Source organism: Chiloscyllium punctatum, chromosome 36 (genome assembly GCF_047496795.1).
Source record: "Chiloscyllium punctatum isolate Juve2018m chromosome 36, sChiPun1.3, whole genome shotgun sequence".
Taxonomy (NCBI): domain Eukaryota; kingdom Metazoa; phylum Chordata; class Chondrichthyes; order Orectolobiformes; family Hemiscylliidae; genus Chiloscyllium; species Chiloscyllium punctatum.
In genome coordinates this window covers 61,904,425-61,920,001 of record NC_092774.1, presented here as the reverse complement: position 1 = coordinate 61,920,001, position 15,577 = coordinate 61,904,425, and the positions used below count along the sequence as shown (strand labels likewise).

Genomic DNA, 15,577 nt, shown 5'->3' with positions numbered 1-15,577 from the left:
CTCGCCTCCGAGCCAATGAGAGAACTCGGGAACAGGCAAAACACTGAAAGGCTCGAAGGGCGACGGCCCCGGAGTAAGAAAGCTAGTTCCTCGTGACATGGATGTGTCTGCAGACAGCCCCCGCTATCTCCAGAATGCATCTCCCAGGCTTGATTATGGAAAAGTTAAACTGATAGACGACAATTGTAATTCTTGGCGGGGAGGCTGAATTATAAAATCACTAAGCGATGGTGCCGCCCACATCTGCGCCTGTCTCTGTGGCGCAATTGGTCAGCGCGTTCGGCTGTTAACCGAAAGCTTGGTGGTTCGAGCCCACCCAGGGGCGGTGTGTTCGCTGCTCTCCTTTGGCTTCGAAGCTGTGCGCTTTTAATGGGGTCAGGAGAATGTTCCCCAAACAGAAATCTTCTCCACACAGGGGGGTTGCGAGTTGACTTCATGTCTTACCTGAGGGACTGCGTATGCTGAGAAGACGAGACCCAAACAGAAAATCAACAGGTTTGACAGTACCTGTCGGAGCAAACAAAATTCTGAAATGTTGCCTCTGATTCTCTTTCCACAGATGTTGCCTGCCCTGCTGAGTTCCTCCTGCAATTTCTCACTGAATTTCTCATTTCATCTTTTCGGGAGAAACACCGAAATATCTGCAAACACCATGTGCAGATATTTAACCCTTTCGAATCACTGCGAAGTGATTGGAGTCAAACAAACTCTGCGATGATTCACTCTTTCTCAGCTCCACAGGCAGACAGACCTGGGAAGTCAAACTCTCAGTGTGGTACTGAATCGTGGGCCGAGTGGTTGATGCGATGGACTTGAAATCCATTGCGGCTTCCCCACGCAGGTGTGAACCCTGCCGAGTACAAAATGAGAAGTGTCGTCGAAAAGAAAGGGAGTTTGCTCCCCCGCTTCTTCTTTAAGATTCAAATCAGTGGAGGGGGAAAAACATTTCACTCAAATTGGGACTGGTGGGAATCTGCAACCCACTGCCTGTTCGGGTGGAACAAGCAGATACCCTCAGAGCTTCTTTGGAGGCTATGAGCAAAGTGTTTGGAAATGAGACAAGAAGAGTGAGGGGCTTGAAATCGTGATCGAAATGAAGCAGGTACCTGTGGACAAAGGCGTTTCCTTTGCCAGTGAAAGATACTGCTTCACAAAGTTGGGCCTGTGGAAGGGAATCAGTGACGGTGATTATCTTTGGTTGTTCACCTTGTGAATGTTCCCATTGCTGCGCATGTCCGTGTTGGCGTCAGAACTCTGCAGCATGGTGGCGTTCGATGCGCACAGGGACTGGCGCACCAAACTCCACCTACCTGTTTGAAATGCAGCTCACAGCTTGTTCACACACCCCAATTAATCTTTCTCATTGTCCTGAAGCCGGCATACGGTTTGAATTCCCGATCTGCGGGAATGAGAATCCTTACAATGTCTCGCGTCAGTAAATGTCCCTGAGAACATCTGAGTCAACTCACAGCGCAGTCAGATGAGGGGAAGCTGAAATAGTCCCACACGCTGTTCACGGGCACATTTTATTCTCCCCAACTCAACGCCTCAACCACTGCGGCTCCTGGGAGTGGAAAAGAAACAATCACCAAAACCCAGTCTAAGCTCTGTGAATCGTCAGAAAATCAGCAAACGTTCATCCCTTCGGATTTTCTATCCTAGGCTGACAGCGATGGGTTTTGTCACTCTTTTGTAGGACATTGCAAGTAGATGTCTTGCAGAATAGCACCACAATGCCATCTGATTAATCAGGACCTGGATGTTTTCGGTCTTTGAATGTCAGTGTTGTGCTGCAGAACTTTGTTGTTGCCAGTTTCTAATACTTATCTTCCCAGTTCCCTGTATCACTTGTCGAAAATGTTTAATTTGTGTCTTGTAATCCTTTCACTGTCTGCTAATGAGGATAGTGTTTCCATGTTTTACCTAAATTATCTTGACCTTGCATACCTCAAGCCTCAAGCTAATTTCACGAGAAACCCTCTCCAGTTCAAAAGCCAACTGTTAATGATGGCTCTGTTCCTTGTCACGTGTCCAATTTCAGATCGATGTTGTTAATGTCCCTTCTACTCCTTCAGATCCAGGTTTCGCTCACAGGGCTAGAACAGAACTGTCACCAAATACATTGACCAATCTACGTTCATCCTATCGATTGTATTAGCATCATCAACACTTCTCATCAAAATAACTCGAGAGACTTTCATCACAATTTTCTGTGAACAGTTCTACATGAGCTTTGCTGAATGAACCCCAAATTTCTTGAAGTGGCTCCTTATTTTCGGCCCTGATTATTAATCTCTCTACGCATGGGAATGGATCCTTCCCAGCCGCTCTATCTCTCATCAATGTGTGTAGTTCAATTCGATCTCCCATCAGCCTCCTCTGTCCTGATCAAATCCAGGGGAACAGGAAACGTTGGGACTATGGCGCGGACAGGACAAGCCCAATACTCACCTTTCCTGTTAGAACTATTCCATGAGAAAGTTTAGACCTCAACTTTGGGCGTGTAGTTGTGGCCGAACACTTAAGGTGTTGGCGTAGAGATCATTTGGGGCTCCCCCCCCAGGGTGGTAACCTGCTGGCTATGCTTTCTTCGCTGGCGATTTTAAATAACTTCCTGTTGGTTGCATTATCGCTCAAACTTCACAAAACCCGTCTCAATAAAGACCCGTTTTCTCATGTCTGGGAATTGATTGCCATGCAGGAAACTCGGGTTCTGAACAAACAACGTATCAGACTCACAACGTCAGCTCTGTTTGCCTTTCCACAGATGCTGCTCGACCTGTTGGCTTTCTGCAGTATTCTCTGTGTTTATTAGGCACAAGTGCTGCTTTTCATTCAAGAACTTCAATCCCTGTCCTCTGGTAACTGACTCTGGTCAGTGGCAATTGGTTCTTCTGATCATTAATCTGCCCATTCCCAACGCTTCTTCTCCCATCATTACCAACAGCCCCAGGAAATCTCCAGTTATCCTTGTTTGCTCCAAAGCGAACATTCTCAACATTGGGAATGTCTCCCCAAAATGGAAATTCCTCATCCCTGGACATGAGACAAGGCGTACAATTGGGAAGAGATTTTGGCAAAATATTGTCAGTTAGGAAATGGAAAAATGTTCAAATGTTCATGAAGCAAAACAGAAATCCCAGTCTCCAGCTTTTTGAACCTTTAGAAACACTTTGGGAAGCGGATTTGGAGGAGAATGAAAGATGACCTGTCCGACAGTCCAGACACCGTCCCCTTGTTGAAGAGGCCGGGAGGTTGATTCTGATGTTCTCGGCACACGAACTGATCTGAGACATTTAAAGAATTGTCGTTCGTGTACATCAGGAATTCAAACCCCTTCTCGCCTCCGAGCCAATGAGAGAACTCGGGAACAGGCAAAACACTGAAAGGCTCGAAGGGCGACGGCCCCGGAGTAAGAAAGCTAGTTCCTCGTGACATGGATGTGTCTGCAGACAGCCCCCGGTATCTCCAGAATGCATCTCCCAGGCTTGATTATGGAAAAGTTAAACTGATAGACGACAATTGTAATTCTTGGCGGGGAGGCTGAATTATAAAATCACTAAGCGATGGTGCCGCCCCCATCTGCACCTGTCTCTGTGGCGCAATTGGTCAGCGCGTTCGGCTGTTAACCGACAGGTTGGTGGTTCGAGCCCACCCAGGGGCGGTGTGTTCGCTGCTCTCCTTTGGCTTCGAAGCTGTGTGCTTTTAATGGGGTCAGGAGAATGTTCCCCAAACGGAAATCTTCTCCACACAGGGGGGTTGCGAGTTGACTTCATGTCTTACCTAAGGGACTGCATCTGCTGAGAAGACGAGACCCAAACAGAAAATCAACAGGTTTGACAGTACCTGTCGGAGCAAACAAAATTCTGAAATGTTGCCTCTGATTCTCTTTCCACAGATGTTGCCTGCCCTGCTGAGTTCCTCCTGCAATTTCTCACTGAAAGTTCATTTCATCTTTTCGGGAGAAACACCGAAATATCTGCAAACACCATGTGCAGATATTTAACCCTTTCGAATCACTGCGAAGTGATTGGAGTCAAACAAACTCTGCGATGATTCACTCTTTCTCAGCTCCACAGGCAGACAGACCTGGGAAGTCAAACTGTCAGTGTGGTACTGAATCGTGGGCCGAGTGGTTGATGCGATGGACTTGAAATCCATTGCGGCTTCCCCACGCAGGTGTGAACCCTGCCGAGTACAAAATGAGAAGTGTCGTCGAAAAGAAAGGGAGTTTGCTCCCCCGCTTCTTCTTTAAGATTCAAATCAGTGGAGGGGGAAAAACATTTCACTCAAATTGGGACTGGTGGGAATCTGCAGATACCCTCAGAGCTTCTTTGGAGGCTATGAGCAAAGTGTTTGGAAATGAGACTAGAAGAGTGAGGGGCTTGAAATCGTGATCGAAATGAAGCAGGTACCTGTGGACAAAGGCGTTTCCTTTGCCAGTGAAAGATACTGCTTCACAAAGTTGGGCCTGTGGAAGGGAATCAGTGACGGTGATTATATTTGGTTGTTCACCTTGTGAATGTTCCCATTGCTGCGCATGTCCGTGTTGGCGTCAGAACTCTGCAGCATGGTGGCGTTGGATGCGCACAGGGACTGGCGCACCAAACTCCACCTACCTGTTTGAAATGCAGCTCACAGCTTCTTCACACACCCCAATTAATCTTTCTCATTGTCCTGAAGCCGGCATACGGTTTGAATTCCCGATCTGCGGGAATGAGAATCCTTACACTGTCTCGCGTCAGTAAATGTCCCTGAGAACATCTGAGTCAACTCACAGCGCAGTCAGATGAGGGGAAGCTGAAATAGCCCCACACGCTGTTTACGGGCACATCTTATTCTCCCCAACTCAACGCCTCAACCACTGCGGCTCCTGGAAGTGGAAAAGAAACAATCACCAAAACCCCTTCTAAGCTCTGTGAATCTTCAGAAAATCAGCAAACGTTCATCCCTTCGGATTTTCTATCCTAGGCTGACAGCGATGGGTTTTGTCACTCTTTTGTAGGACATTGCAAGTAGATGTTTTGCAGAATAGCACCACAATGCCATCTGATTAATCAGGACCTGGATGTTTTCGGTCTTTGAATGTCAGTGTTGTGCTGCAGAACTTTGTTGTTGCCAGTTTCTAATACTTATCTTCCCAGTCCCCTGTATCACTTGTCGAAAATGTTTAATTTGTGTCTTGTAATCCTTTCACTGTCTGCTAATGAGGATAGTGTTTCCATGTTTTACCTAAATTATCTTGACCTTGCATACCTCAAGCCTCAAGCTAATTTCACGAGAAACCCTCTCCAGTTCAAAAGCCAACTGTTAATGATGGCTCTGTTCCTTGTCACGTGTCCAATTTCAGATCGATGTTGTTAATGTCCCTTCTACTCCTTCAGATCCAGGTTTCGCTCACAGGGCTAGAACAGAACTGTCACCAAATACATTGACCAATCTACGTTCATCTTATCGATTGTATTAGCATCATCAACACTTCTCATCAAAATAACTCGAGAGACTTTCATCACAATTTTCTGTGAACAGTTCTACATTAGCTTTGCTGAATGAACCCCAAATTTCTTGAAGTGGCTCCTTATTTTCGGTCCTGATTATTAATCTCTCTACGCATGGGAATGGATCCTTCCCAGCCGCTCTATCTCTTATCAAGGTGTGTAGTTCAATTCGATCTCCCATCAGCCTCCTCTGTCCTGATCAAATCCAGGGGAACAGGAAACGTTGGGACTATGGCGCGGACAGGACAAGCCCAATACTCACCTTTCCTGTTAGAACTATTCCATGAGAAAGTTTAGACCTCAACTTTGGGCGTGTAGTTGTGGCCGAACACTTAAGGTGTTGGCGTAGAGATCATTTGGGGCTCCCCGCCCAGGGTGTTAACCTGCTGGCTATGCTTTCTTCGCTGGCGATTTTAAATAACTTCCTGTTGGTTGCATTATCGCTCAATCTTCAGAAAACCCGTCTCAATAAAGACCCGTTTTCTCATGTCTGGGAATTGATTGCCATGCAGGAAACTCGGGTTCTGAACAAACAACGTATCAGACTCACAACGTCAGCTCTGTTTACCTTTCCACAGATGCTGCTCGACCTGTTGGCTTTCTGCAGTATTCTCTGTGTTTATTAGGCACAAGTGCTGCTTTTCATTCAAGAACTTCAATCCCTGTCCTCTGGTAACTGACTCTGGTCAGTGGCAATTGGTTCTTCTGATCATTAATCTGCCCATTCCCAACGCTTCTTCTCCCATCATTACCAACAGCCCCAGGAAATCTCCAGTTATCCTTGTTTGCTCCAAAGCGAACATTCTCAACATTGGGAATGTCTCCCCAAAATGGAAATTCCTCATCCCTGGACATGAGACAAGGCGTACAATTGGGAAGAGATTTTGGCAAAATATTGTCAGTTAGGAAATGGAAAAATGTTCAAATGTTCATGAAGCAAAACAGAAATCCCAGTCTCCAGCTTTGTGAACCTTTAGAAACACTTTGGGAAGCGGATTTGGAGGAGAATGAAAGATGACCTGTCCGACAGTCCAGACACCGTCCCCTTGTTGAAGAGGCCGGGAGGTTGATTCTGATGTTCTCGGCACACGAACTGATCTGAGACATTGAAAGAATTGTCGTTCCTGCACATCAGGAATTCAAACCCCACCTCGCCTCCGAGCCAATGAGAGAACTCGGGAACAGGCAAAACACTGAAAGGCTCGAAGGGCGACGGCCCCGGAGTAAGAAAGCTCGTTCCTCGTGACATGGATGTGTCTGCAGACAGCCCCCGGTATCTCCAGAATGCATCTCCCAGGCTTGATTATGGAAAGGTTAAACTGATAGACGACAATTGTAATTCTAGGCGGGGAGGCTGAATTATAAAATCACTAAGCGATGGTGCCGCCCGCATCTGCGCCTGTCTCTGTGGCGCAATTGGTCAGCGCGTTCGGCTGTTGATCAAAAGGTTCGTGGTTTGAGCCCAACCAGGGGCGGGGTGTTCTCTGTTTTCCTTTGGCTTCGATGCTGTGCGCTTTTAATGGGGTCAGGAAAATGTTCCCCAAACGGAAATCTTCTCCAAAAGGGGTTTCGAATTGACTTCATGTCTAACCTAAGGGACTGCGTATGCTGAGAAGACGAGACCCAAACAGAAAATCAACAGGTTTGACAGTACCTGTCGGAGAAAACCAAATTTTGAAATGTTGCCTCTGATTCTCTTTCCACAGATGTTGCCTGCCCTGCTGAGTTCCTCCTGCAATTTCTCACTGAAAGTTCATTTCATCTTTTCGGGAGAAACACCTAAATATCTGCAAACACCATGTGCCGATATTTAACCCTTTCGAATCACTGTCAAGTGATTGGAATCAAACAAACTCTGCGATGATTCACTCTTTCTCAGCTCCACAGGCAGACAGACCTGGGAAGTCAAGCTGTCAGTGTGGTTCTGAATCGTGTGCCGAGTGGTTAATGCGATGGACTTGAAATCCATTGCGGTTTCCCCACGCAGGTGTGAACCCTGCCGAGTACAAAATGAGAAATGTCGTCGAAAAGAAAGGGAGTTTGCTCCCCCGCTTCTTCTTTAAGATTCAAATCAGTGGAGGGGCAAAAATATTTCACTCAAATTGGGACTGGTGGGAATCTGCAACCCACTGCCTGTTCGGGTGGAACAAGCAGATACCCTCAGAGCTTCTTTGGAGACTATGAGCAAAGTGTTTGGAAATGAGACTGGAAGAGTGAGGGGCTTGAAATAGAGTTCGAAATAAAGCAGGCACCTGAAGACATGGGTGTTTCCTTTGCCAGTGAAAGGTACTGCTTCACAAAGTTGGGCCTGTGGAAGGGAATCAGTGACGGTGATTATCTTTGGTTGTTCACTTTCTGAATGAACCCATTGCTGCGCATGTCCGTGTTAACGTCAGAGCATGGTGGCGTTAGGTACTCTCAGGACCATGGGGCAATGGATGACGTATCTGACTCCACCTACTTGTTTCAAATGCAGCTCACAGCTTCTTCACACATCCCAATTAATCTTTCTCATTGTCCTGAAACCGGCGTATGGGTACAATTCCTAATCTGCAGGAATGAGAATCTTTTCACTGTCTCGTATCAGTAAATGTCCCTGAGAACATCAGAGTCAAGTCACAGCGCTGTCAGAGGAGGGGAAGCTGAAAGACCCTACACACTGCTCACGGGCACATTTCACTTTCCCAACACAGAGCGTTGATTTTAAATGGCTGTGCAGTCAGTACCGATTCGTTTTGGCTGAAAAAAATCTTCCTTATCTCATCCCAGCATTTCTTTCCACAGAGACCTGTGTGGCAGAGTTCATGTATATATTTCCTTGTAAGGTATTTTATAAATAACAAACTTTTCTGGTTGTTTGTATCGGGTATTTCAGGTTCATTAGCCGCTGTTTAAATGTGTTGGTAAATTTGTGGGCGACCATGCTGCTGAGGGGTTTGAGTTGTCTGGACATCATTTCCCAGATGTCTTTAATGTAAAGTAATGTGGCTCGGGTTTCTGCAGACGTTGTGTCTACTTGTGTCAGTTTGTTGATGTGAAATTGGCACACTGGGCTTATTGGGAGGCAAAAATGAGGACTGCAGATGCTGGAAACCAGAGCTTAGATCAGAGTGGTGCTAGAAAAGCACAGCAGGTCAGACAGCTTCCGAGGAGCAGGAAAATCGACGTTTCGGGCAAAAGCCCTTCATCAGGAATAGAGGCAGGACCCCTCCAGGGTGGAGAGATAAATTGGGGCTGAGGTGTGCTGGGCCGAAGGTAGCAAAAAGTACAATAGGCGAATGGGGGTGGGGATGGAGGTGACAGATCAGAGAGGAGGGTGGAGTGGATAGGTGGGGAGGGAGATTGGCAGGTAGGAGAGATCATGAGGACAGCGCTGAGCTGGAAGGCTAGAATTGAGGTAAGGTGGGGGAGGGGAAATGAGGAAACTGATGAATCCACATTGATGGCCTGGGGTTGAATTTACCCCAAGCGGAAGATGAGGCGTTCATCCTCCAGGCATCGGGTGGGGAGGGAGCGGTGATGGAGGAGGCCCAGGACCTGCATGTCCTCGGCAGAGTGGGAGGGGGTTTGAAATGTTGGGCCAGAGGACGATGGGGTTGATTGGTGCGGGTGTCCTGGAGATGTTCCCTAAAGCGCTGTGACTTGACTCTGCGAGGAGTCTCCAGTCTCCCCAATGTAGAGGAGACTGCATCAGGAGCAATGGATACAAGAAATGACATTGTTGGATGCACAGGTGAAAGCCTTCGACCGACCATGGCCCGGATTCGATTTCCGGGCAGGGAAGTAATGTTTGGTAGAGCTAACAGGCTGTGCTTGTATCTCCCTGGTGGTCTAGTGGTTAGGATTCGGCGCTCTCACCGCCGCGGCCCGGGTTCGATTCCCGGTCAGGGGAACTGTTTTCAGGGGGTTTAGGGGCTCCCCGTTCTTCGGAAATGCTCTGTACAGTTATTTATTGATCTTCGTCGTTCCTGGGTGCAGCAGTGTGTCGTGGCTCGCTGAAATAGTGTCCTGATTCAGATGTGTTTGATTGTGTAGGGGTGATTGCTTCTGTAGTTAAGTTCTTGGTTCGCGTGCATTGTTTTCCTGTAGACGCTGTTTTGAATTTACCATTGACTGTTCGCTCCACTGTGACATCAAGAAATGGCACTTTGTTGTTGTTCTCCTCTTTTGTGAATCTTATGCCAGTAAGGAGATTGTTGATGGTGTTGTAGGTTTCCTCTAATTTGTTTCATTTTTTGATGAGAAAAGTGTCATCGCTGTAGCGGACCCAAAGTTTGGGTTGGTTCGTTGGAAGGGCTGTCTGTTCGAGTCTCTGCATTATTGCTTCTGCTAGGAATCCTGATGCTGGAGGTTTCGTGCGTATTTCGTTGATTTGTTTGTAGGGCTTGTTATTGAATATGAAGTGGATGGTAAGGCACAGTTCCACGAGCTTGACAGTGCTATCTTTGCTGATGAAGTTGATGCTGTGTTTGTGTCTTTGGTTCTTCGAGTAGTGTCTTCAGTTTTCTTTGGCCACGTTGATGTTAATGGATGTGAACAGGGCTGTTATGTCAAAGGACAACATTAATCCATCCTCTTCTATCTCAGTGTCTTTGGTGTTCAGGAATTCTTGGATGGAGTAAATGGAGTGGAGTGAATCTTCGACTTGGGGTTTTAGTCCTCAGTGGAGGTGTTTTAGCCTTCAGTGGAGGCCTTTGACTAGTCTGTATATTGGTGTTCCAAGTAGTGAGACTATGGTCTAAGGGGGGCTCCTGGTTTGACGGGGAGGAGAACAACAACAAAGTGCCATTCCTTGATGTCACAGTGGAGCGAACAGTCAATGCGGAACTTCAAACTGGCATCTACAGAAAAACAACAGACGCAAACCAAGTACTTAACTGCAGAAGCAATCATCCCAACACCCACAAACGAAGCTGCATCAGGAGATTATTTCAACGAGCCACTACACACTGCAGCACAGAGAAACTGCGAAGAGCACAAGAGAAATACGTATATAGTGTATTAAAGGAGAACGGGTCCCCAATAAACCCCCTCCGCCGATTTCTCATTGATACTTTCAAGGTGACTCTCAACAATTCGGTTTGACCCTCCATTCTTTCCTGTTTGTTTTTTGTGGGTTTTGAAAGATTTCCCAATCCTCTGACTGAGTATTGGAGTTGGAAGGTTGTGTTGTGGTTGTACAGGACACTTTTTAGGCCACTTTTGGAATATTGTGTACAATTCTAGTCTCCCTCGTATCAGACGGATATTGTGAAATTTGAAAGGGTTCTGAAGCACTAATGGGTCCACAGAGATGAAGAGGCCCTTCTGCTGCCCTGAGTGTGGGAAGGCCTTCAGTGATTCCTCTGCCCTGCTGACGCACCAGTTGGTCCACACCGGGGAAGGCTGTTCTCCAGCCCCAAGTGCGAGATGGCCTTCAGCAGTTCTTCCCACCTGCTGAGACACCAGTGGGTCCACACTGAGGAGAGGTCATTCTTCTGCCCCGATTGCAGGAAGGGCTTTGCACTTTCCTCCGACCTGCTGGCCCATTGGTGGGTCCACATGGGGGAGAGGCCGTTCAGTTGCCTAAGTGAAGGAAAGCCTTCATCAATTCCTCTGTCTTACTGAGGCACCAGTCCGTCCACACCGGGGAGATGCCATTCTCCTGCCCGAGTGTGAGAAGGGCTTTACCCGCTCTTCCACACTGCTGAAGCACCAGCTGATCCACACGGGGGGATGGGGGGGTGGAGAGGGGAGGCCTTTTTGCTGCCCTGAGTGCGGGAGGTCCTTCAGCAATTCCTCCACCCTGCTGAAGCACCAGTGTGTCCACACCGGGAGAGGCCCTTCAGCTGGCCCGAGTGTGGGAAGAGGTTCATGTTTTCCTGCAACTTGCGGAAGCACCAGCGGGGGCACCAGTGCTCCCAGCAATCAGATCCCACCGTTAACGCTGCCTTTAGTCACCCCCCAGGACTGAACCTCCTGCCAGTTCTGACAGTGGGTGCAGTGGGAGAGTAGGTGGGCTGTTTTTGTTTTCTGCTGGACTGCAATTGCCTGCCCCACCCCCCACAACTACAACCCCATGGTGGCTCAGGGTTAGCACTGCTGCCTCATGGCACCAGGAACCCAGGAATACTTCCACCCTTGGGGCTCTGTGTGCAATTTATGGAGGGTAGGAAAATGGATCTGAGTGGGTTACTCTTCGGAGAATCTATGCAGATGTGTTGGGCTGAAGGACCTGTTTCCACACTGTAGGAGTTCAACCATCATATGAGCTTTGCTTTCATTGGAAACTGCTGCTCATTGAGCCAGGGACTGCACATTGCCAAATGAAATGATCCAGAGAAACGTAAGACCGCAAGGCCATCGGAGCAGAAGTTAGGCCATTCGGCCCATCGAGTCTACTCAGCAATACGTTAGTGACAAAAGTAGTGCAGATGAGATTAGCTACAGTGTGGAAACAGGCCATTTGTCCCAACAAGTCCACAGCGACCCTCCGAAGAGTAACCCATCCAGACCCATTTCTCTCTGACGAATATACCTAACTCTATGGGCAGTTAAGCATGGCCAATCCACATGACCTGAACATCTTTGGACGATGGAAGAAAACAGGACCACCCAGAGAAAACCCACGCAGACACCGGGAGAATATGAAAACTCCTCACAGACAGCCACCCAAGGCTGGAATAAAACCTGGGTCCCTAGCACGGTAAGCCTGCAGTGGAAAACACTGAGCCACTACATATTGCAACCCGAAGTAGGCAAGCAGGAGGTTGGGAGAATGCAGCAAGCCAGGCAGCACCAGGACGTGGAGTAGTCAGCGGTTTGGGTATTAACCCTTCTTCATGATTGAAACGTTGACTTCTCTGTGAGAAATGATTTACGGGAATGTTGCTGGCGGTTGGAGGACTTGAGCTACAGGGAGAGGCTGAATAGGCTGGGACTGTTTTCACTGGACCATCAGAGGCAGAGGAGTGACCTAATAGAGGTTACAAAATCATGAGTGGCATGGACAGGTTAATAGACAAGGTATTTTCCCTGGGATGGGGGAGTCCAGAACTAGAGGGCATAGGTTTAGGGTGAGAGGCGAAATATATTAAAGGGACAACTTCTTCATGCAGAGGGTGGTACTTATATGAAATGAGATGCCACAGGATTTGGGTCAGGTGCTGTCAAATGGGACTAGATTAGTTTAGGATATCAGGTCAGCATGGACAAGTTGGACGAAAGGGTCTGTTTCCATGTTGTATGTGTCTCTGACTACTGGTCCTGATGTAAGTTTAAAATCGAGTCCAAGTCACTTTGAATTGTTCAATCTTGTTGAGCTCACCTCCTGAAAAGTTTCAAATGAATCCCTCTGAGCGATACTGTTTAAACATGCTGACTTGGACAAAGTATCTCATCAAGTTCGACACAAACCCAGAGTTGAAGAAGTCAGAAGTCAGAACACCAAGGGGACCAAAACTGATCATAATATTCCAGGTGCAGCCTAATCAACGTCCTGTATAACGACAACATAACTATATCTAAACTCAGTTCCCGAACTGATGAAGGTTAGTGTGCCTAAACCTTTCTTCACTGCCTTGTGTATCGATGTAATCAGAGATATAGGACCTACTTTAAACTGATCCACAATCCTGCTTCTGGGAGCACAGTGACTAATAGGGAAGGCAAAAGGGAGATTGACCTTTAAATGGAGTATAAAAGTAGGGAAGTTATAGTGGAGGTTTTGATTGAAAGGGCAGTGAAGATTCAACCAGCTGACAGTGGATCTCAATCACATGTAGATCAGACCAGGTTCGGACAGCAGGAAACCAGATAGGTTTTTACAACAAACCACAACGAGGTCATCATTAGACTCTTAATTCCGGATTTATATTGAATTCAGATTCCACCATCTGCCGTGGCAGGTTTTGAACACAAGTCCCTAGAACATTACCTGGGTGAATAGTCTGGTGACAATAAAGTCGGCCATCGCCTCCCCTGAACACATTGGCTGATTGTGTTCAGAGGTAACAAAGGAGCAAGAGGTTTTAGCAGCTGCTAAGTTGTTGATATTACACAAGGGAACATCAGCACTCTCAGTAATGGCACATACTGAAGTCAGTGTCCTGTATCAGAGGGAAGGGCTCGGGAACCATAAGAAATAGGAACAGGAATATGCCATTCAGCCCCTTGAGCCTGCTTCTCCATTCAGTAGGATTCTGGGTGATCTGGCGTTCTCCACATTCACTTTCCTGCCCTTTTCCTGTAACTGTTCATCCCCCGACTCTTCACGAATCTATCGATCCTAGTTTTAAAGTGACATGAAGGCTGTCAACAGAGTTACTTGCGTGGTGGTGGGGGGTGGGGACTAAAACAATGGCTTCACACTTCACAATATTTAACTAAGGGAATGTTTATGGTTATCCAATGCTGGAAATTGGGCAGGCATTCAGATAAAATTATTGGTAAATTATGAATGATAGAGGAGTCGGGAGAGAAGTGGTGTTCAGGCACAGTTGGATATCATCAGTATAGATGCTAACACCAGCAGCTACGGTAAACCAAATAAGAACGGAAGACGCGAAAAGCAGACCCTCCCAGAGGATAGAGTGATGCTAAAGAGGGTCAGTTCTGTCATTAACCCTGATCAAGGCTGTCTGCAGGTCGACGAAGGAATGTTCATCCCTGTCACCGTTACAAAGGATGTCAAATATGACCTTGATAAGAACTGTTTCAGGGGTAGAAACCAGACTTGAAGGCTTTTAACACAGAATTCTGGAAAAGATGGGAATGGCTAATTCAACAATGTTACATCCAAACATACACTTCCATTCGTGCGATAATAATAGAAGTGTTTTAGATTTTATTTCGAAGATTCTCAGCAACACTGAGTAAGAAGCAACAAAATTAACACAAGAAGTACTGCAATTGCTACATTGTACCTGCTCCCAATAGGGGGCCATCGGTGTGAAATTAACTGTCTACAAGGGGCAATATTGGAAAGGAATTACCCAGTTCATAGCTATAAAAGGGGAGACACATACTGATTGATACAAACATATAATGTGCGGGAGTAGGCCACTGGGCACTTCGAGCCTGCTGCAACATTCAATAAGATCATGGCTGAACTGAATTCAACCTCAACTCTACATTCCAACACATCCCCGACAATCTTTCATCCACTTGGTTATCAAGAACCTATCTACCTCTGCCTTTAAGATTTTGAATCCACTGCCTTTTGAAGAAGACACACAACCCTCAGAAAGAAAAGAAATCATCCTCAGTTTTGTCTTCTACATTTAAAATATGACCCTGTACTTTCAGATATTAAGATAGGGACACATGCTGCATTCAAATAATACCTGTGGTACAGTTAACTATCTCAAAGTGCTTCACATGAACATTGTGAGAATTCCTTTAAAAATCACAAGACCGGAGCAGAGATGAGACAGGTGACCAAATTCTTGGTCAAAGGGACGAGTCTAGGGCAATCTTTTGAACAGGTTCAATTTCCCAAACATCAGAGGACAAAGACTTGCACAGCAAACACAAAATAGCAAAGAATGGGGAACAACAGTGTCGTCATAACGTCACAGGATGAGTAATCCAGGGAACATGAGTTCAAATCCCACCACAGCAAGAGGTAAGATGTGAATAATTCAAATCATAAATGGGGAACACAAAGTAAGTCTCAGTATGGTATCGATGGCACTGACGTCAATTGTCCTAAAAACCCATGTTCACCAATGTCCTTTCATGAGGGAAACTGCCATCCTTGCATGGTCTGACTTACATGTGACTCCAGACCCACAGCAATGTGGTTGACTCTTAAACTGCCCTCTGAATTAGCACAAGCAAGACACCTTGCACTTAGGGATGGATAACAAACATCAACCTTGTGAAAGTGTCATAACAGAAATTGCTGGAGAAACTCAGCCAGTCTGGCAACACTGGTGGAGAGAGAGAGAAAGAAACAAAGACAATATCCTGGCTTGAGTCCAGAACAGTTGTGAAGAAGGGTCACAGCACTTGAAATGCTAACTCTGCTTCTCTCTCCACATGTGCTGCCAGTCCTATTGAGTTTCTCCAGTATTTGACGCATTTTTGTGTTTCAGATC

The 15,577-nt window shown here is 46.7% G+C and overlaps 3 non-coding genes across 3 annotated transcripts; all 3 read left to right on the top strand.

Annotated features, from left to right (window-relative positions):
• Window positions 1-251: 251 nt before the first annotated feature.
• On the top strand, window positions 252-325 carry trnan-guu (transfer RNA asparagine (anticodon GUU)). The gene has a single exon. It is a non-coding gene; the product is annotated as a tRNA-Asn (tRNA).
• Window positions 326-3,590: 3,265 nt separating this feature from the next.
• On the top strand, window positions 3,591-3,664 carry trnan-guu (transfer RNA asparagine (anticodon GUU)). The gene has a single exon. It is a non-coding gene; the product is annotated as a tRNA-Asn (tRNA).
• A 5,654-nt stretch (window positions 3,665-9,318) lies between these two features.
• trnae-cuc (transfer RNA glutamic acid (anticodon CUC)) lies at window positions 9,319-9,391 on the top strand. Its single transcript has one exon. It is a non-coding gene; the product is annotated as a tRNA-Glu (tRNA).
• The last annotated feature ends 6,186 nt before the right edge of the window (window positions 9,392-15,577 follow it).